Consider the following 23,388-nt stretch of genomic DNA (forward strand, 5'->3'; position numbering starts at 1 on the left):
TCAATTATTCTTTTAATGGAACTTACAAAATGTAATTTTTTAAATTAAAGAGACAAAGAGGCAACAAAATGTGACCATTTTCAAGATAAAAAATTGTTGAAAGAATCAGATCCAAAGATGCAGCTTATAGAGTTAGCAGAGATATGCTATAAAACAATAATCATAAATATCTTAAAGGATTAATGGAAAGGGTGAACAATATGTGTAAGCAGATTAAAAATTTCAACAGATAAATAAAAACCATAAAAATTTCAGGATTGAAATAAGACATGGCGGTTTATATTTGTATGTACTTAATAAGAACCTCAAAATATATGAAGCAGATACTGATGGAAGTAAAAAAGAAATATATAAATTTAGAACCTGAATTGAAGATTTTAATATCCCTCTCAGTAAGGAATGAAACAACTCATTAAAAAATAATAGGCTGGGCATAGTGACTTACGTCTGTAATCCCAGCACTTTGAGGAGGCCAAGGTGAGAGGATGGCTTGAGGTCAGGAGTTTGAGACCAGCCTGGACAACATAGCAAGACCCCACCTCTACAAATAATTTGAAAAAATTATCCAGGTATGGTGGCATGCACCTGTGGTCCCAGCTACTCAGGAGGCTAAAGCAGGTGGATCTCCTGAGGCCTGGGAGGTAGAGGCTACAGTGAGCCATGACTGCACCACTGCACTCCAGCCTGGGTGACAGAATGAGACCATGTTTCAAAAAATAAAAAAAATAGTAAAGATATAGAGCTTTTGAACATTGCTATCAACCAACTTAGCCTAACTAACATGAATAGAATAATAAACACAAACACATGTATTCATAAATATTTATGACAACCAACCACATACTGGGCTCTAAAATAATTTTTAATTAGTTTCAAAGAAATGAAATCATAGAAAGTATATTCTCTGATGATAAATGTGAGAAATAAACATTTCTAATACTTTATCTAGAAAAGCCCAGATGCTAGGAAATTATGCAACAAAAAATCCACAGGACAAATAAAATATTACAAACGAAATTAGAAAACATTTTGAGCTGAATTATAATGAAAATCCAATATACAGAAATGTATGATGTGCAGCTAAAGCAGTGCTAAGAAGAAAACTTATAGTTTGGTATGCTTAGATCATTGATTTTTAACTTTTATCCTTTTCTAATATAAACTTCCATATTTAGAAGCTAAGGAAAGAAAAAAATCTTAAGCACAAAATAAATATTATAGGGAAAATAATAAAGAGCAGAAATAAAAAAAGCAGAGATCAACAAACTCAAATGTTAAAAAAGATTTATAAAATTGATAAACCCCAATGTGAACATATGTAAATAGATATTAAATATAAAAATATATTTAAATTTTAAAACAAAACCTATCAACAAGGATGGTTTGATCTAGTTGACTTCCCTAGTGAATTCCATCAAACAATTAAAGAAATATTAGAATTGTTGCCCATTTTTCTTTGAGAAAAGAGAGTAGGAGTTACTTCTAAATATTTTTATAAGGCCAGCACAATCCTGAGGTCAGATATCTGTCACGGACATTACTAGAAAAAAATTACAGATTTAGATCCTTTATAAACAGAGGAAGACTTCTTACCAAAAATATTAGCAAATCAACATTATTATCATATGAAGAGTTAACATAATATGATCACATGAAGGTTATCCTGAGAATACAAAGCTAATTAAACATTTGAAAATTAATCAATATAACTCAAGATGTAAACAAAAAGGAAAATAATCTTATGATGATAATAATTAAATGGCTGCAGGAAATTCATTTGAAAAAATTCAACATTCAGTCTTCTTAAAAACTCCCAGCAAATCAGGAGTAGAAAGAAATTTCCTCAACCAGATAAAAGGCACCCATGCTAAACCTACAGCTAAAATCGAATTTATTTATAAGATATTTGAATTTCTTTCTCAGATCAGAAACAAGACTTTAACTTACCACTTTCAATCAACATCATATTGGATATTCTCACCAGTGCAATAAAGCAAGATAGATAAATAGATAAAAGTTACAGACATTGTGAGGGAAAAGCAACATTCTTATATTTGCAGACAAAATGACTGTGTTCACATATTACCTTAAGGAATTTAAAAACCGATTTCTACTATTTTTAGTAAGTTCACTGTATATGTGGTCAGCATGTAAAAATCAATACATGTATACCAGCAATGAACAATTTGATGATAAAATTTAAAAATACCATTTTTTCACAGCATTGAAAACCTTCAGTTCAAATACCCTGGAATGCATTTAATGAAAGATGTTCAAATATTACACGCTGAAAACCACAAAAATTGCGGAGAAAAATTAAAGGTATCTAAATATAGGAGTAATAGACCATAGATTGAAGGATTTGATATTGCTAAGAGAGTAATTCTCCCAAAATTGAGACATAGGCTTGATACAATCTACATCAATATTCCAGAAGGCTTTTTGTTTTGGTAGAAATTCGTAACGATTCTAAAATTTTTATGTAAGTGTGAAATATTTCTAAAACTATTATGAAAGTTGGACTTACCTACCTGATTTCAACACTTTCTATAAATGTAAAATAATAAGGACAGTATTGTGCTGACATAAGGATATATGATACATTAAAGGAACAGGAAGTTCAAAAATATCCCATTGAGCCAATGCAATCGATGCCATAAGAAAAGCCTTTCAACAAATTGTGTTGGAAACACTCTCTAGTAATATGCAAAAAAGATGAACCTTGGTTCTTACATTGCTCCACATGCAAAAATTAATACAATATGGATTATAAACTTGAAATCAATAGCTAGAACTATTAATGTTTAGGAGAAAAACATTAGAAAAAAATCTTTGCAACCTTAGGGTAGGCAAAGATTTCACGCACAAGGTGTGTATCAAAAATGCTAACCTTACAAATAAGAAACTATTAAGTTGACTTTTGTCAACTTATCATCATAAAAACATATAAAGAAAATGAATAGGCATGCCACAAACTGGGAGAAAATATTCACATTACATATCTCTGAACAATGCTTGTACCCAGATTACATAAAAACTTCAACAAGTCGATAATTTATAAAACAATAAACCAAAGAAAGAAGGCACAAAAGATTTGAACAGTTTACCAAAGAAGATATATGAAAGTCCAGTATGGATATCATTAGCCATTTAGAGAAGTGCAAATTAAAACAACCAGTCAGATATTTATACCCAGAAGGATGGCTGAAATAAAAATGTCTGACAAAAACAAAAATTGGAAATCTGGAATGAAATAGTACAACCACCTTGAAAAAGGATTTGATAGTTTCTTATAAACATACCTCCATTCTATGACCGAATAATTCTACTCTTGGGTTTTAACCCAATGAAAATGAATTTTTATGTCCACAAAAAGCCTGGTAGCAAGAACAGGAAAGTGAAGAAACACATTGCAGTATATTCAAAGTTTAAAAGGACACATTGCTAAAGCATGCTAGAACATGAAACAGTCTTGAGAACATTGAGTTAAGGAAGCCAGGTACATAGGAATGTTTATTTTAAGATTTCATTTATATAAAGTTTATAGAAGGATAAAAATCTATGATGAAATAAACAGGACAGTTGTTTTCTTTGGTGGGTGAATTTATGGGAAAAGAATCTTTTTGAGATTATGGTAAAGTTCTGCATTTTAATTTTCTTGGTGGTTACACAGATTTATACAATTGCCAAACTCAGTGGACAATATATTTAAGACGGGTGTATTTTAATATATGAAAATTATGCCTTAATAAAACAGAATGAAGCAATTATGAAAATGATGGAATTTTCAACAAGAAATGTTAGTACAGTCTTTATAAGCACATGCCGTTTAATAATGATCTACGAATAGTGCTTTACTAAGCACTTTCATGTTAACGTTCCAACTTAATTTTCACAATAAATGTATCACATTGTGATGTTTTTCCCAAACTGAGAGGATAAATGGCCTACTCTAGGCTTTAGATAACTAGTGTGTGGCAAAATCAAGACTGAAACTCAAGTCTATTGCCTCTTAGTTTAATGCTTTCCCAAGAAACAACAGTTGCTTCGCTATTACATAATCCTTATTTCAGAAAACTGCTGCTGTGGGTAACTTGCTGCTGAGATCTCTGATTTACCTATGAATGACAGCTGTTAACATATGATTATATTTTTATTTCAACTCGTGCAATTGGAATTCTGACCTAGATCAGATTCACTCAATTATCCAAGTTAGAATATTTTCTTTGCCTTCATCGATGGGCATTTGGGGCACCATCAGACCCCACACCCTTCCCCTATCCCAGGGTCCGGAGCAGGTGCTTCAATATGCACTGAGGGCACCACAAGCTTCCCAGGATCATAATGCCCATCACATCAAACAGTACTTTCCTATTTATATGTCTGCCTCTATCCATCATTAGTCTCAGAGCTTTTCTGCTTGTGGGTAGAGAAGAAGTGATTTCTTATTCATCTGGTATCCCCGTGCTTATTATAATGTCTGGGATTCAAGAATCAGTCAATAAATATTTACTGAATGACTGAACAAATAGGGCAAGTGCCTCAGGAGAGACAGTCTTCTTCTGGTCTGCCATATCTCACCAAAACCACAACGAATCATTGATTAATAAATTGTCTGGAAATAGTGCTCTCTTATGATGGACAATATTTTCATTGTGCTATCAAGTGCAGCTTGTTCAACTTTGATGTCACTTCTTCTGAAAAGCTTTTCCTGAGACCTGTCCTTCCCAACCAATCCCAGTCAGACTTAGATAGTGCTCCTCTGTGTGCTAATGGTACCCTGCATTCATCTATCATTGACCTCATCATACTGAATAAAACTTGTTTGCTTATCTGTCACTATATTGTATAGGGCAGAGATTTTATCTGTTTTGTTTGTTGTACAATCTCCAGCACTTTGGAGAGTTATTGTCACATTATAGCTGCTCAGTAAAGGTTGTTGAATGAATAAGGTTTTTTTTGTTGTTGATTATCCAATAGATGTACAGCTCTGCAAACATAAAGCATGCATACCCACACATATATTAAAACTTATCCATCTTTTTTATTGATTGTAATTTTTGTGTTTTATTTAATAATTCCCTCTTTATTCCAAAGAATTAATTGTCCTACATTTTTCTTCTAAGGTTTTAGGGTTTCCTTTTTACATGTTGATACTTAGTTCATCAATAAATGATTGTTATTTGTGGTGTGACATGGTATCAATTTTTTCCATATACATAATTAATTTCCTCAGCACTATTTGTTGAATAGTTTAGCACTTCCTCTCCAATTTGTAATGCCATTCATCAATGTTCTGTATGCTAATAGATCTTTTCTACTATCTATGTTGGCATTAAAACCATTGTGTTTTAATTACTACAGTTTTATAATAAATCTTTATACCTGGTTATACTTTTTTTGTTCAATTTCTTCTCTCTTGATTTCATTGCTAGACATTTCAAAAAAAGCATATTTTTTTGTTTTGTTAAAGCTTATTTGTTTCTTTTTAAATTTTATTAGTTCATTATCCATATGTCTGCTCTATTTTTAAAGCTTATTCTGACACGGTTTTGTCTTCTTGAGAAACTTATTTTCAATATTTCTCTTTTGTTAATACACAAATTTCCCTTTTTTGTCCTACTTTAGATGGCTATGATGTGGTACACTTCTTGTTATTCAGTTCTAAATGTCTCATGGTTTTCTATGTGAATAACTTATTAATTCATGAGTTATTTAGGATGGTCCATTTCTAAGTCTATGTTTGTTGCTGATTTCTAATTACTGGAAGTTTTGCCCTGAGAATCTGATCTGAATGTGTATCAGTTACAGTCCTAACAGGAAACAGATGACACATTCCAATGGGGTAATTAAGGAAAGTTTAATGAAGGGGCTATTTACAAATGTGTCAACAGGGTTACAGGAAACCAAGAAGGGATAGTTGAAGCACTCCTAACCTACCAATGGTTGGGAGTCATTACCACTTTTAGGACTGAAGGGCTAAAGGGGAGGAAAGTTGACCAGAACTCAGAGATAATAGCTGTTGTGGTGGGAAAGAGGTTGTGGCATTGGAAGGGAAACTTATTTAACCTTTGGCAACCCATCGTGGAAGAATCCAGGGAATAATTACTTGATTTCACCCTCTCCCCCAAGCCAATCTCCTGCCAATAATTCCCATGAATCTAAATCAACAAGAAGACGGCTGGCAAGGCAGCCATCAGGAAGTCTATCAACTTCAGCCTCCTCGGGTACAAAGCAGATTAAAGAAAGCCAGAGGATGGATTTGGATGGTATTTTGAAAGTGTCCAGAACAATTCATTCCTATTGTCCCCTCAAAATCTCTCTTGTCCATCTTTTGTTCAAGTTAAAAAAAAGTGTTCTCAACACAGGAGACAAGAAAGACTCATAAGCTGCCTTGTGTATGGAGTGCTGTCAGTACCCAAAACTTCAAATAATAGCCACAACATTCCTCTCTGGATAGTGGGGGGTAGCTAGGGAGAAAGTGAGTGATGAACTAGCATACAGCATAGCGACATACATCCCTGATTCCGTAGTTGGTCATGATGCACGAGTTGATCATTACAATGGCCAGTTTCCAGGATTCTTTTCATTTTCCCTTTGTGCTTTTACAGCAGCTTATCTGGATTGGGTTCTTATCCTAGGGGTTATTTCAAACTTTCATTAATGGATTATCCACATTTTTGGTGTTCCCATTTGTATTGGGTTGTTGCAGTTTTCCATTGACCTGAGCTATTGTGTAAGGGAGTTACGAGTCACCCAGTGACTCTCCTGAGTTCAGACCTAGTCCTCCTGGCCCCTGTTGGGTGGTAATGGCTTGGCTTGGCAGTCCTTTTATCTAGGCTTGGTAATCCTTCTAGTCCACAACATCTAGAGTTTCTCTTATCATCAAGGTTATATTGCTCAGATTCCAATTTATCATAATTATTTCTCCTTTGACACTAGGACCAACTTACCCCCAAAGGCAAGAAACAGTATCTTGAGGAGTTTACTCATGGTAATAAGAAAAGAGTCCAAAGAGTCCATCCCATTTTTATCAAACATCTGCTTCTGGGTGTTGAGATACACAGAATAAGATCAGTGGGTCCCATGGGCAGAAGCCTCTTGCTGCACTTCCTTTGGTGTAATAAGGATGCCTGACTAGAGGTGAAATTTTGTGAATTACATTGCCATGAAGAAGACATTTGCTAATTTCACCAATGATGATGGTATAGATATGTCATGGGTAGCAAAGGCAAATCCATGTCCAGAGTTGGGTCCTTTCCCTGGGATGGCACACAGCAACACCTGCCATGAGGGAGAAAGGCTGGAATAATTAGCCCGCCCCCAGGCGCTGCCTTGTTCTTCAGAAAATGGTGTCAAATCATAGGCTCAGCGCTGGCCTCTGCTCTTAGAAGATTGGACAGTTCGTGGGGCAGTCATGATGGAGAGAAACCCCCATTTCTGTGCATATGCATGCTATTCAATGCTGTTGTCACAACTGCTTTATTTGTGTCCTTTAGACCAGCAGTCTCCAACCTTCTTGGAACCAGGGACCGATTTCATGGAAGACACTTTTTCCATGGACCAGGGGGATGGGGGGATGGTTTGGGATGATTCAAGTGCAATACATTTATTGTGCACTTCATTTCTATTATTATCATATTGTAATATGGAATAAAGTAACTATACTACTCACCATAATGCAGAATCAGTGGGAGCCCTGAGCTTGTTTTCCTGCAATTAGATGGTCCCATCTGGGAGCGATGGGAGACGGTGACAGATCATCAGGCATTAGATTCTCATAAGGAGCATGCCACCTATCTCCCTTGCGTACACCGTTCACAATAGGGTTCGCACTCCTATGAGAATCTAATGCCACTGCTGACCTGACAGCAGGTAGAGCTCAGGCAGTAATGTGAACAATGAGGAGCAGCTATAAATACATATGAAGCTTTGGTCACTTGCCTACCATTCACCTCCTGCTGTGTGACCTGGTTCCTAATAGGCCACAAACCAGTACTGGTCCATGGCCTGGGGGTTGGGGACCCTTGCTTTAGACCAATGCACAGGTGGCTGGAGGAGACACTAATATTTGCAACAGGGATTATCTTTTCCACTTGATTATTGGAAGCCTATATCTCATTGGATGGTCTCTGGGTATGTGGGGGACAGTTGTGGGGGAAACAAGTATCTTTCTAACTATGACAACTCCAAGAGCTAGTTATCTATATACTTTTTTTTTCAGACTACTTTGACGTCCATCTTCCAAGCTTGTTATTTTTAAGTTTTTGAGCAGTGATCCAATATGATAGCCTATGCTATCAGATCATTCTGGGTAACTCAGGCCATCTCTCATTCCACAGAAATCCACAATCTGATTTATTTCCTGGACTCTGCTCCCTGGAAGGATTTTTCTCTACTACTGTCTTTTAGAGTTATCCCTGTGTGGAGCTACAATTCACTTTTGGCTGGGTATGTGTGTATTATGCAAAGCCATCTGTAATCAGTACTATACTTTTGTTAACTTTTCATAAAAAACCCCTATGAGGCCACAGACATATGTTAAGGACAAAGTATAGACACAGCGACAGGCATTGGTACCAGATGAGTGAACTACCCGCTACTTGTGTAATTTACTTGTGCCTGTTCTAATATAGACTGTTTCCAATGTATATGTGAATACTACAATTTATATCTGATTGTATGACTGGATAGATCAGAAAAAACACCGTTGATGGGCAGTTTAACTTGCACGGTCACTTGGTATCTTATGGTCAAAGTTTCTGCCAGGGTCAAGAGGAGGCCAGGACCTGCTTATCAAATGGAGGATAGTTGCTGGCAGAAGAGGGCACAGCTTCATTCCAGAACCCAGGGGATCTATGCAGTGATTTGTCAAAGTCTCCATAGAATATCTTATCCGTCTTACACACAGGAAATGCTATTGTATGTGTTGAAGCACAAGCCCTAAGGGACAAGACAGCTTGAACTACTTCCTGAACCTTCTTTCTCTTTACTCCCTCCACTTTCCACACTGGCAATCTTGGAGGTTAGCCAATAATTATAATATAGAAGCATGCTGAAATATCCTGTATGTGTCCTTCAAAATGCATATTCTATCAAGGGTTATGTACTTTTTTGACATCGATGCTACAAAGTGTTACAACATATCTCTCCCTTCAGAGGAGATATTCTAACATATCTGAGACCACTGGCTCTCTGGAAAACTTTATCACTGTGGCAGATTCCCAAATATTAGTGAACTTTATCTGTCACCTTCTTTGACACTTGCTCCTTCCTCTTATCAGATTCATTTAGCAAAATATTATTGACATACTGGGATGCCTGTGGGATGTTAAGATATTCCAGTTCTCTCTGATTTGTCTTATGATCAAAACAAGAGAGTTAGCATAACCATGGGATGAGATCGTGAAGGTGTACTGATGCTCCTGCCACCTGAGGGCGAATGGTTTCCGAGAATCTTTCCTGATAGAAGTACAGAAACATTACACACTAAGTCCACCGCTGCATCCAGGGTGGCAGGGCCATGTTGATTTGTTTCAGTAAAGATACCACACGTGGAGCCACAGCTACGTAGGTATCACCACCTAAGTATGTGTGCAGTAACCCCAAGTAATCTTGGGGATAACTACAGTCATTCCCCAAGATTCATCTGGTCTTTGCATCATATAAACAGGTAAGGCAGATGGGCATGTGCAATTATTCTTACCCTACAGGTTGTGCTAGCATCGATCCCTAAAGTGCCCCCAGACATGTGGTATTGCTTCTAGTTTATTATTTTGGTGGAGATGACGTGGTTTTGGGGGCTCTCGCTTGGCTTTTTCTACCATGATAGTCTTCACTCCACAGTTCAATGTAGGGATCCCACCAGTTATTAAGCATAACCTACTTTCAATACATGCTCTGGGGCTGGGGAAATAAACACAAAATGTGCCTGTTATTCCACTGGGTTCACTGTAATATAGAGTCAAGCTGAGAATATCTGTGGCCTGACTTCCAGAAGCCCGCCTGTGGGAACATTATTTTTAGCTTATCTGAGAATTAGCATTAGTTTAGGGCTAGAATCTGATAACCTTCAGAAGACTCTCTGTCTTTTCTTTTGGTCTCTAAACAGCCATTCCCACACAATGGTTTCAAATTCCATTTGTAAGGCTTGTAGTGGTGATGGTGGCCTGTGGGGGGCGGGGGTGGATTCCCAGTATATTCGTTTGACCACAAACATATATGAGGCCAAGGGAGGCAACCGAGAGCTACCGGAGTGCATGTGGCTTAACCCAACATCTCAGTTATCAGCGTTCTCAGCCCTGTGCCTTTACTAGCCCAGAAAAAGGGTCTGACATTTCGGGGTGGGGGGCTCCTTCTCCTCCCTACACTGAAAAAAGAATCTGCCAGCCCCATGCAGGTGCTTTGGACATTTATGAGAACAGGTGGACAAGGAGAGAGATGAACAGGACTAGAGCAAGAAGAAGAAGGAAAGAACATAGGGAGAGGAGCTGTGTTTGGAATAAAGAACTGAGAAGAAGAAAGGATGGGGCAGGTAGGGACCTAGAGGAGGCAGGGAAGAAGTAGCAAGAACGGATGCTGTTATTTTGCTTGTTTTAGAAGGTAGGAGAGGAATGAAAGGGAACAGTATCCCGGGGGAAAAGATAAGGGCTAATTTTGGAGCAGGTAAAAGTGGACGTGAGACATGTTGCTAGGTAGTAGATGTTAGACTGTCTCTAATAACCTTTGAGGCTTGCCAGTAAAAAGTGAAATTCTGTTTTAATTATTTTTTCTCTTGTTTGGACAATGCTTTTAAAATTATCTGTGCTGGAGCTCTTGTGGTGTGAATCAAATGGATTACGGCTTCAATAGGGATCCATAAGCTCCTGACCCTAGACTCTCCTGAAGACAAGGTCTGTGCTGCGGGGAGGGGTCGGAGGCAATCATCTCCTGGGGGACAGGCAGCTCAGCATCACCAAGTGAAAGTTATGTTCAGAAAAAGGGTGCTGCATTCCAGGGCCAAACGCTGCAGACGTCCCTGTTATGCTCTTGTTTTTTCTTCGTTCCACTTTTACTTGCCAAAAAACGGGGAGAAATATCTTTTTTCTCTTTTTCTGGGTTGATACAGAGAGAGTGGCACTGACAGGCTCGCCCTTCTGTAGAGCCTCTCACTGGCCACCAGGAGGCAGTGTTGTCTGCCTCTCGAACTTGGCTGCCCAAGGTGAGAAGGTCTCGCTGTGGGAACTGGAAGGGAAGCCTGGGATTCCAGATTATTTTCAAAAAAAGGGGAAGAAAAGGGCCAGGGAACTAGGATACGAGGTAAGCCCCTGTGGGAAGTGTGAAGACAGAGCAAGACAGAGACAAATGGAATAAGGGGTTTCTTGAAGAGTTCTGATGTACAGGTTACCTCCAACACTAGTGAATTCCCATGTCCACTAGAATTTTAGCAGAGACTACATGCTCCCCTGTCAGGCGGGCATAGGAGGAAATCTACCTCAAGAGGCTGATTTACCAAAAAACATCTGACGTTCAATGGCTTTGTCGAATGAGTTCCATCAGGCAGGGGCCACTGCCTCTTCATCTTTCTTCCAGCACCCAGTGTGTGTCCAGCTTCCAAGAAGGTTTGTCAAGTGAATGATTTAATAAAGCTTCTGACCCTTGTGGAGATGGTATATTTGAAGGCACAGAGCCCAGGTCTTCGTATCAGTCCTGCAACCTTAGCTGGGTGTCCTTGAGAAATAATTTCTTCTGTCTGAGCCTCACCTCTCTGTGCATAATATCACACATAGATATAAAATCTAATTCTCCTGAATGCTAGGCTGCAGTTATGGATATGTTTTTGAAGGGATAAAATGGTTATGAATAAGAAATACAGTTTATTCTTTGGCTGCTTTAGACTTCTTAGGGTCAAGTAAATTTCATACGTGGAGGTTCTTAGAGACTTGCCTAAGGAACTCCAAGGGGTCGGGATGGGGAATGGGTTAAAATAACAGTTGTCTGAGCAAGGGACACAAAACAGCTAGAGAGCCTGTCAACTAGACTTATGCCCTGGACAGCTGCCTTCATGGTTCAAGAGGAGATTCTCCTGCTGACCTGTCAGAAGGACAGTAATATGGGTGGCTGCTTTGCTGTTGAACCTCCCAAATTCTCCCTGACAGGCCTCAGACCATTGCAATGCTGGATTGTAAGAATCTTGGAGGCAGATATTATGTTTCATCCAGCCAGCAGCTCTTGCTCAATCTACTCTGCAAATTCCTTGTACACTTGACTAAGATTTTCCAGAGATGTGTCCTCTGGGTAAAGACACCCTGGCAACTTCTCCATACACAATAAAATTTATGTGTTTGCATCACCAAACATGAATCTTATATTTTTATTTAATCTTCATCTGTTCTTTCTCTAGCGGCCACTGATTGAGTCACTCCATCCAAGTCAGAAGCACCGCCAAATGCACCTCCAACTTTTGGACTCCACTTCATTTTCTACTCCACTGTGACTATTTCAATAACTTCATATCTTCATTTTATGGGGGGGGGGGTCTGGAATGTTGGAATTGCTTATAAGCCATTTTATCACCCTCTATTATGACTTTCCGCACTCCTCCGAAGTCCTGTGAGCTCACTGAAATATCTTGTATGCCCAGTGCCTTTCATCATGTGATACCTAGAGCACTCAAATAAACGTTCGTGAAATAATTAGATCTAGGAATGACCTATACGGTCTTCAGCCAGGGATAAGATCCATGAAAACCAGCTCAGTGAGGGATGCTTGCAGTTTTGTTTTCTGGGAGACGCATGCAAATGCCTACTTTAAGGAACACAGATATTTTTATGAGCACATGCTTCCATGAAATCACCTATTAATACATGTACAATTGTAATGAACGTAATCTCAGCCTTGTAGGTAGGCAGAGCAAGTAGTACTTTTCTAAGGGTTTAGTTGGAAGATGAGAAAACTGAGCCTTAGAGGGGTTAAGTGATGGCTAGGGTCATGTGGCTAATACATTATTGTGTTGCGCAAGAAATTGCATCTCTCAGCTTTGACTACGTTGCCCTTTCTCCATTGTGCCTCATGTCTCATAGCTTGTGGAGTGAGAGACCGGTGGATACAGGCTCATAGAGGTTTATAATGTGTGTCTCTGATATCTGCCCCAGTAACTGGGCAGAATGCTTTGAATTTGAGCTTAAGGAAGACAAGTGCTAACTGGTGAAGTTAAGTGGTTTAAAATGCATTTTGAGATATTTCACCCAGACATGAATTACTGACAGGTAAATACAATGAATATGGAGAAACCTCTTCTCTGCCAATGAATAACATTTTGCTTTTGGGCAAGTAGGTAAATGCAAGGCAACTGTCTTTCCCAGCTACACTTAAAAAGTTTAGCACATGAATAATTGAGCAACTTCCTGGCACACTCAATATTTATTTGTAAGCCTGCTCTGGGCAGAAAAAGAGAAAAAATGTTTTGAAAGCAAGCTTTGCATTAGCTAGGAGTTTATTTGTTTGCCAGATGATTACATAATTATATTTGCAAAGGAACATATTGGTATGTCTTACTATTTTCTTGTTGATATATTGATGTAAAGTATATTAGACAAATTAGAAAGGAGAAGGGTAAAAATCTGCCTCGTTGTGTACATGTGTGGGCTGTAGAAGATTAGAATACAACTTGCAGAATCTGTTTGCCCATCCATTATGATCATTATTGCACTCTTCATTCTTCTGTTGTGGTAGAACGATTTTTTTTTTTTCCTGTTTCTTCTCTCCAGCGAGGCTGGCAGCTAGGCCAGCAGGGAACACAGAGCTTTGCACAGAGTAGATGCTCAGTAACTGTTGCATGAATTTTTCTTATTAAAATGCTTGCAACATCATCTTTATTACATTTAACTTCTGTGCATGTAAAGAAGCAGATAATGTTGCATCTGTCCACAGTCTGGCGGTGGGTGATGGGAGAGGCACTGGGGAGTCCCATTCATAGAAAGCTGGTACTGCCTGATTCTGTTAGTTCTTGGGTCTAATGATGAGCTAAGGTCGAACTTGCATGAGGAAGAGAGTGGTTTTGGTAATATTAATCGAAAGACAGAATTCTGGGGAAGTCAACACTGGCAGTCTGGGAAATGAACTCAGAATGTCTGATAAACAATGTGTCTTATTTAGACCTGGAAGTCTCCCTGATTGTACATTCATTTTTTAATTCACTGAATGAATAGTTCTTAAACTCCTTTTATGTGCCTGGCACTGTTCTAGGTGTAGAAATACAGAAGGGAACAAAATAAACAAAAATCTGTGCCCTGTGGGGCTTACATTCTACTGGAGAAAATGGAAAATAAACAATACCAGGAGCGAGTGACATCATAAGAGTGGAGACTGTATAAAGATTCACTTTGGGAGGCTGAGGCGGGCCGATCACCTGAGGTCAGGAGTTCGAGACCAGCCTGGTCAACATGGCGAAACCCTGTCTCCACTAAAAATACAAAAAATTAGCTGGGCGTGGTGGCGGGTAGCTGTAATCCCAGCTACTTGGGAGGGTGAGGCAGGAGAATGGCTTGAACCTGGGAGGTGGAGCTTGCAGTGAGCCAAGATTGCACAACTGCACTCCAACCTGGGCAACACAGCAAGACTCCATCTCAAAAAAAAAAAAAAAAAAAGACTGCAAGATGCAGCTCATTTCTCATGGACTGGAGACATTGGTGAAACAGGGGCAGGATCCTGCAGTTACCTTTCCAGCTGGGAATTTGACATAACTAAGCCTTCCAGGACTATATTCCTCACAGGGAGAAGCAATCAGAATTGCTGCATATATTTAAACATTCATTATCAAAAATAAACCTGCTGCATGTAAATAGCTTTAACCCAATGGAAGTTATTTGTTTCTCATAGGAGGGCATTAAAACGGAGATCTGGTGTTAACTCAGGGCTTTGCCAAGGAAATTTAAACAACAAAGTTTGGATGTAAGAAAATGCTTGGCTATACTCTGCCTTGCCAATACTTACTTCCCTCTCATTTTGTATCTTTGTATTTATCATCTCTCTCCCCATCTTTCTCCCTGCCCCACCCCCACCACCATTATCTATGTCTTGTATGGTGTTGCTGCCTCATAGGTTTCCATCAAAAAAGTCAGTGCTTGACTCTTGGTGCAGGTGTTACTTCCAGTTAAGTAAATATTGGTGCATTTGCCTTTGCCCTTTATTCAAAAATGGTCAGATTTTTTTTAGAAGCATGGCAGATTGACAGACAGAATAGGGGGCAGGTTTTTCTGTCAATCCTATTTTCTAAAATAAGTTTGTGCTGATATTTCTTTATTCCTCTACCCTCCTTCCTGTGTTTGCCTTCTAAGTCCTCTCTGCATGTGTGTGGGTGTGGGTAGAGGGGACTGGGTTATAGAGATGGATCAGTGTGCTTTCTTGCTCTATGGCTGGACCATTTGGTTCAGGCACAGGCAGAGCTGTGGGAGAGAGAAGAGGGGGTTTACTTTTCTGCCCCCAACCCTTGATTTCTGGTTCTAGGGGCATCCCCTGTCTCCATAGCTTCAGCTTTGGTGAGTGTCCCCTTTACGGCCCCAGCTCTTCCAGGATGCCCTGGTTCCTCTTCATGTCCCATTGGGCCTAGGAAGGGCCCCCCCTTCTCATTGCTAATAGTTGCTGGGTGCTTCAACATCCTTGTGCCTATCCCCTATTGGAAATTCTCTCCAGAATTCCACTTGAACAGACCTCTTTTTCCAGCTGGGTCCTGACTGATATTGTAAATCTATTGTAAATCTAAATAGATTTACAGCTATTATAAATCTATTTAAATAAAATGTTGATACAAAACATTACTATTTTGAAAAAACCCCACAATTTAAAGGAAAAAACATGAAGATATAATTCAGATACCATGTTTTCCTTAATCATCTTAAATTATTGCCTCCACAAACCCTATTTTTCTTCCAGCTTTACAGGCGTCACTTATTTAAAATCACTCTTAGTTTTTTTATTTCAGGTTAGAAATCCTTCTAAAAGGATCTCTTTGACCCGCAGGCATCTCAGCTTCAGAGTCAGCTGAGGAGAAAGACACACACCTGTAACAGTAGAAAGGGCAACTGGGGAAGGAGTCGGGGGTGGGGAGCAACAAACTTCCACCTTGGGGAAGATGTCACTGAGCAGCTGGCATTGTGAATGGCCTTGCAGGATGCCTAGGATGAGGGTGACAAGCAGCAGGTGTCTTTTACTTGTGACAATCTCAGCCCTCGTGCAACTGGAGAAAAGGCAGGTAGAGTGCAGGGTATTTGGGGAACATGAGTAGTGTTGTGAAATTGGAGCTGGGTGGGAGGGTGGGAGCAGCAGGACCGGCAGGTTGGGGAGGCTGAGGTCACCCCTCATCATCGCCCAAACTCACAGCCTGCTATTAAGGCAATTTTCCAAAGGTTCTATTTCCCCCTTCTTTGAGAATGCCATTTACTCTTCCTTTCTTACTGAATGGGGTAAGAAATGTCCTCTTTCTGTCAGTGTGAAAGCTGCTATTAAGAAAAAAATGTTCTGAAGGAAATGATTTTCACCTTTTATGTGGAAAAAAAGCATCAAGGTACAATTTAGGTATTTACCATACAAAATCTACAATTTAGAAAAGATAAATCTTGACCTTTTCTTATTTTAATTGTCTTTTAAATTGTAGAGTTTGGATTACTCCTAAAAATGTAAATGATGATTCCACTAAGTTAGACCCATTCTGCCTTTCAGCACATGCTCCTGCTTGAGTTTCAACATTAAGTTCTCATGCATCTATTTGCTTGAGGGTTGGAATAGATTTTAGGAAGAACATTTGAAGGCTCAAAAATGATTTCATTGCAATCTCTTTGTCTTCTGGCTTCCTCTGTTTATCTCATTTCTCCCTTCCCTTCCTTGCTTGTTTTCAGGTTCCTTTATTGCTTCTCTTCTACAAATCCTCACCCTTCCACACACTTTTACCCCCAAGTGGGGCACCTGTCCTATGGGGCCCCCAGGAATGGAAAGACTTGAGCCCAGTGCCCCCACTTGGCTTCACCAGCCTTCCCTAAGTGGGCCCTTGGCCAGGGATTTTCCTAGGATTATGGTGGCACTGGAAATAGAAAAATGGGCGATGTAAGGGAAGATGCTATTGGTGACAGGGCCTGAGCACTGAGTGAAGAGATGGGAGAGATTTATAGTTGACTCCGAGTTTGTAAGCCTGAGAAATGGGCGCATGGAGGATCATTTGAGAGAAGGAGAGGTGAGAAGGAGGAGGAGAGAATGCAAGAGGATGGGAGGATGTTTGGAAAAACACTGTGATAAAATGCATATGCTCATGGAGAATGGCATGACGGTTGTCCTATTAGCTTGAGTCACCTGCATGTCTTTGGGAATGAAGGGGGCAGCAGAAAAAGGGAGGCATCCAGGCTTGATTCCTGGGACCTGTGGGGAAGCCCAGTGGGGGTGCTGATGACGTTAAAGTTCTAGTCCCTAGACAACAGAGGATGGGAGGAAATTGGAGAACACAGGCTTTGTTCCAGAAATTATTCTAGAAAAATTGATGTCAATGCAAACTTTGATAATGGTACTGTATTAGTTCGTTCTCATGCTGCTACTAAAGACATAGCCGAGCCTAGGTAATTTATAAAGGAAAGAGGTTTTCTTATTTTCACAGTTCAGCATGGCTGGGGAGCCCTCAGGAAACTAACAATCATGGCAGAAGGGGAAGCAAACACGTCCTTCTTCACATGGCGGCAGCAAGGAGAAGAGGTGAGCAAAAGTGGGAAAAGTTCCTCGTGAGAGCTCACTTGCTGTCAGGATAACAGCAGCATGGGGGTAACCACCCTCATGATTCAATTACCTCCCACTGGGTCCCTCCCACGACACATGGGGATTATGGGAACTACAATTCAAGGTGAGATTTGGGTGGCAACACAGCCAGACCATATCAGGTACCATGTGAACTATGTGAGTTCCATTTTACAGAGGAGAAAACTGATGCTCATAAGTAACTTGCCCAATGTCACATGGCTATCAAGTGTTAGAACTAGAATTTGAAAATAAATATGACTAACTGACAAGTTTCTGCCCTTTTTAAGAAGCTATGTTGCTTATCTGGAAGATCCTGGGCACTTGGTTGGAGACAGATAGGGCCTTTTGGCATGGGTAGGCATGAGGCTTTGTCACTTTGCACCTCCTGTGCCCACACCAACCCACCCTCCACCAGGAGCAGCAGCAGCACCAGTGTTGTAGTGTGACAGGTCCCTACCAGGCTGCTTAAGGGCATTTGTCCGTGTGTCCATCGATTGGACCCTGGAGGCCAGGTGGTGAGCCAAGGCCATGGTGCCCAGAGAAGGAGAGGAGCAGGTGTTCATTCCTGAGAACTCAAACATACTGAAGTGTACCTGGTAACATACCAAGAAAAATAGTCCTATCACACACACACACACACGCACACACGGCAAAGAGCCAGAAAATTAGCTTAAAAGCAACTTAAAGACAGCAGGCAGTGGGGATCTCTAGAGCTGTCTTGCTGCCACCCAGGAGAGCCCTGGATGTAGGTCCCAATAAACTCATTTACTTATCAAGCTGGACTTGATGGAGTCATTCTTTGGTCTCTTGGCTCCTTCCCGGTTTGCAGGGGATGTTACAATCCCAAGTTCTTCCTGTAACAAATATGCATTCAGAATGGCTCTCTGAATGGCATGTGACTATGCAATTTATACAAGCTGGGGAGTTAGCCATGAAGAGACCAAGTGGTACATTTCTTTAATGAAATCACACACGACTAGGATCAGTGTTATATGCTAGCTCTGGTTCTCTCTGAATGACGTCCAAGGACTCTGACTGAACTTGTTAGTGAAAGATGAGCCAATGGCAGGGAGGGAGGGAGGCAGGGAGCATACATCCACTTCCCACAAGTCTTCCATCAATGGCACCATGCATGGGACTCTAAGCTTGAGCCAACTTGCTGGGATAAAAAATAACTCCATCATGATCCCTTAGGAGACAGAACTAAAAATAGAGATGCCCTCTGTGGCTTGAATGAGAAGTGCCTAGAGAAGGAAAGGCACCAGCATGCCTGGTGGGGGTTACTTCTCTGTGCATCTTCATGTAAAACATCAGGGGCTTCCAGTTTTCTGACCCTTGAAGGAGTTTTTTGACTCTTACTCTCACAAGGTAGATGGCATTTTTTTTGTTTTGTTTTACAAATGTGGAAACAGAGGCAGAATTGTTACATGGTTATGTTAGAGTAGGTAGTTAGGAAGGCACAAGCAGGGCAGGAGAGGGCCCCCCTCCAACCCAGGAATGTCAGGTGAACATAAGGTGATGGGTCAGGTGGTTGTTAAATTGTGTCTCTAAAATAATAATTGGTCTCAGCCAGTGTCAGGGAAAGGCAGCCTCACAATAGATAGAAAACACCTGAAGCTGATGATCAACAGCTTCCCAATAAGATCTCAGGAGTTGGGTGGGTGGGCTCAAGCATGTGCACTAAGAGGCAAAATGATGGAGTTTGATGGTGTATTACCTTTATCTAGGAACACTTGACTGGTAAGGGAAGAACATCTCTAGTGAGCATGTGCACAACTTCAGTAAACACACTGTGCATGCAGCCCCTCCAAAGTGCTGGCAGGCCACTGTGCATGTGGACAGCCCACCCCAGTGGAAGAATCAGGGGAGAAAAGATGTTGATATGGTTAGGCTTTGTGTCCCCACCCAAATCTCATCTTGAATTGTAATCCCCATAATCTCCACATTTCAAAGAGAGACCTGGTAGGAGGTGATTGGATCATGGGAGTAGAGTCCCCCATGCTGTTCTGGTGATAGTGAGTAGCTCTCATGAGAGCTGATGGTTTTATAAGTGTTTGACAGTTCCTCCTTCATACACTCACTCTCTCTTGCCTGCCACCATGTAAGACATGCCTCTTCAATTTCCACCATGATTGTAAGTTTCCTGAGGCCTCCTCAGCTATGTGGAATGGTGAGTCAATTAAACCTCTTTTCCTTATAAATTACCCAATGTTGGGCAGTTCTTTATAGCACTGTGAGAATGGACTAATACACATGTCAATGTAGAAAACCCCAAGTCAAAGGTCAAACAGCACAGTTGAATCTCTCAAGTCACCCAGTTGGCCCTCTTCCAAGTATACTTTACTTTCTTTCATTCCTGCTCTAAAACTTTTCAATAAACTTGCACTTCTGCTCTGTAACTTTCCTTGATCTCTCATTCTGCCTTATGTCCCCTGGTCAAATTCTTTCTTCTGAGGAGGTAAGAACTGAGTTGCTGCAGACCCGTATGGATTCACCATTGCTAACGTACTTTGATGCCACAACTCAGATGCATTCCCTATTGGGAAGACACCTCCATGCCTCACCTTCTTTGGATGGATGCATTCAACCCCCTTTCATGGGTTCCCTCTCCCCTTTCACTCTCCTGCTTACTAACCAACCCCCAAAATGATTCCTCTTGGCCACAGGGGCTCTGCTCCCACTGGCTGATCTCTCAGCTCACACTGATGGGTGGCTTACTGGGTGGGGAAGGACCTTGGAGTCTGCACTGAGTAGACCTGAGACACTAATGGCCCTCCGGGACAGGAGACTCACGGGAGTGGTAGGGTTAAAGCTTAAGCAAGTAGAGTGGTGGCACCATCAAAGGCAGGAAGGGCCAGGAGAACCTGATGGGAGCAGGGATACAGACCTGGTTCTAGCTTCCAGTTACTAACTTTCTACTGTCTGCAGGGTACAATGGAAGTAAACACCACCCACTATATATCCCCTGTGCCTGGCATACAGAATCATTCATACATGTTAAAATGATTGAGGGGTTTCCTTTGCTTCTAGGGGATTATGTATCATTTTGGGAGGAAGCATGTCTTCTGTGAGGTTGTTTGGTTTATGTCCAAGTGTCATTTACTAATGTATCCCTGCTGTTTGCTTTCGGTATGTATGTTCTTCCTCCACCTGACAATTGTGCCCCTGATGGCGGCAGGGCAGCAGCGTACCAAAGAGATGTGCTGCAAGATTTCAGAGGTGGGTGAGTGAGACATGGGAAAGTGGACTCAGGTCTTGAAAGAGTCAGGAGTGGCCAGGGCAAAGAACATGAACTGGTGCTGGAATAAAGGATTCTGGGAAGGTTGTGGAGACCTGGCTGGTAGCTAGAGCAGAGATGATGGAATCCAAGGAAACAACTTCTCTTTGGTGAATCGAGATTTCTTCAGTGGACACTTAGTCCAAGCTGTGATAGTCCTTACCCCTGTTTCCTGCCACAGTGTGGGTCATATGTATTCTTTATCATATGAGGAGAGTGCTAATTAATGTGTCATTTATTTTGTGAGCATCCTAATAAATATATTCATATTCCAAAAAAAAAAAAAAAAGACATGCAATGTCTGGGGTTTCCTCTGCCCTTTCAACTAAAATCAGCTCTTTTCCAAGACCCTGCACCATCTACTCTCCTGTTTTCTCTGTGTGTGTTCTGAAATGGCCTTGTGCACCCATGGGACCATTTGCTTGCAGGGGGCAAGTCTGCCTTTTCTCTGCTTTCAATTCACATGCTGTGTGACTTCCTTCTTTGCCCTAAACACACTCCCTGTTATTCATGCACCCACGGCTCTTGCTATGTTTGCATAGCAGCAAAAAAAAATGGGCTCCCTAGTGGATGTCTGTTGGCTCACTGCTGGGACAGACTGTAATTGGAACCCGAGCTCTGCCAACTCCTTATGACTTATCATACACTTTGCTTGTCATCCATGTTATGCTGCTGGGCCTAGCTTTTGAAGCAGTTTGTCCACCTGCATTTTACCTCATTCTGTGGCCCTTTAAGGATTCCTACTTGATTTTTTTGAGTTAGCACCCCTTTGGGAAGAGGGAAAATTCTTCCTTTGCCATTTGTGATCCCTTATCCCAGGCCCCATGTCCTCCAGAGGTTCTTCCTTTATGTTAAGAGGGCAAATAAACATTGCCCTCTCAAATCCAAGGGCTGCTGCTTTTGCGAGCACATGAAGGCTTTCCATGAGTATTCCTCACACTTCTTCCCACTTCCTCCTGTAGCAGAGGGATTGTCCTGTCTGCTTAAGCATTTGTTCTGTATGTTACCCCTGGAGGATGAGGAAGCCTAAATACAAATTTTCCTCTATTCCTCTAGTTACTTCCATGCCCTCAATACACATCAAGGCCTTCAAGGCAATATTAGAAGGGAGGGAAGTCCAGCCCCCTTGCAGTAGCTGGCCGAGAAACAGGGTCCTTGTGTACTTAAGGAACATGGGAAATGAGAATCATCATTTCGTTGCTAGACTGCTCTGAGTGAGAATCACTATACGGTCATGGAGACAAGGATATAGGCCAGCCCATGGCCACAGGCACAAGAGTACCATACGACAAAGTTGAAGGCTGGTCCTAGGCTAACAGATTACCATTAGAATAGAGAGGAAGGTTAGGGGTACATGGTTAGACCAGTTCATTCCAGTACCCCAAGGATGAATAGGGGTGCCCCTGTTCACTCTGGTATCTCCTCTGTTCTCAAGTGGGTAATTTTGATGAGATGAGGCCAAGGTTAAGGTTACATAGTAAGACTCGTTCATTCTGGAACCCTAAGGATGAATGGTGGATGCCCTGTCCAGGAAAGGATAATAGAGAAATAAGAAGGGATGCCTTCTTTTTTCTTATTTTTTTCTCCTCTGTCCTCTCTTTGCAGATGGGTAATTGTGTCCATAAACCACAGGATATGCCCTTTGGATGCATCCCCAAGAAATCTGGGGAAAAGTTTGATCCCCCAAACCTTAAAACAAACAAAAAACTAGTTTTCCCTTGTAATACTGTTTGGCCTAAAAATGAACTGGGAGAAAATTATAAGAGTCAGCTTCAGAACCCAGTGTCCCTGGGAGGAAATCCTCAAATTAGTCTCCTTAGTCATTTATAACCCATATGGGGACAAGAAGAACAGGGCTAGGGAGAAAAGAGAAACATGGGGACCAGAGACAGGCTCAACTATTGGCTGCTTTACAAGCTCTTCAGTCCCTTCCAGGTTGCTCTAAGGACTCTCCTCCAAGTAACTACCATCAGTGCAGGAATCCAGCCACTGAATTGCAAATTGCACTAATGGGATAAATGGGAAAAAGCCCCACACAGCTTTCCCCCTCTGCCACAAGGTTGGCCACTGGAAATGGGACTGCCCTGAGATTCAAAGGGCCCCCAGGACAGAATCCCAAACCCTGATGGCTCTGAGCTGAAAGGGCTTTGTGCTCCAGCTGGCTTCCAAATTAGACATTGTAATCTACAAGACAAGGCCAAGGGCAACTTTGGAGGCAGCAAATAAAATTATAAATTTCCTTTTGGGGTTCAAAAGCCCCCTACTCTGTGCTAATCTCCTTCTCTTAGCAACTCTCCTTCAAATACTGTTGGGTAATTGGGGCAAATGGCACCCCCTCCCTCCAAAAGAAAAGA

General features: G+C 41.0%; 1 protein-coding gene across 1 annotated transcript in view; it reads left to right on the forward strand.

Annotated features, from left to right (window-relative positions):
- ACTR3B (actin related protein 3B) overlaps positions 1-23,388 on the forward strand; it is a 1,031,695-nt gene that overhangs the window by 633,334 nt on the left and 374,973 nt on the right. The gene's annotated exons all lie outside the window — the stretch shown is intronic.

Source organism: Pongo abelii, chromosome 6, assembly GCF_028885655.2.
Source record: "Pongo abelii isolate AG06213 chromosome 6, NHGRI_mPonAbe1-v2.0_pri, whole genome shotgun sequence".
Taxonomy (NCBI): domain Eukaryota; kingdom Metazoa; phylum Chordata; class Mammalia; order Primates; family Hominidae; genus Pongo; species Pongo abelii.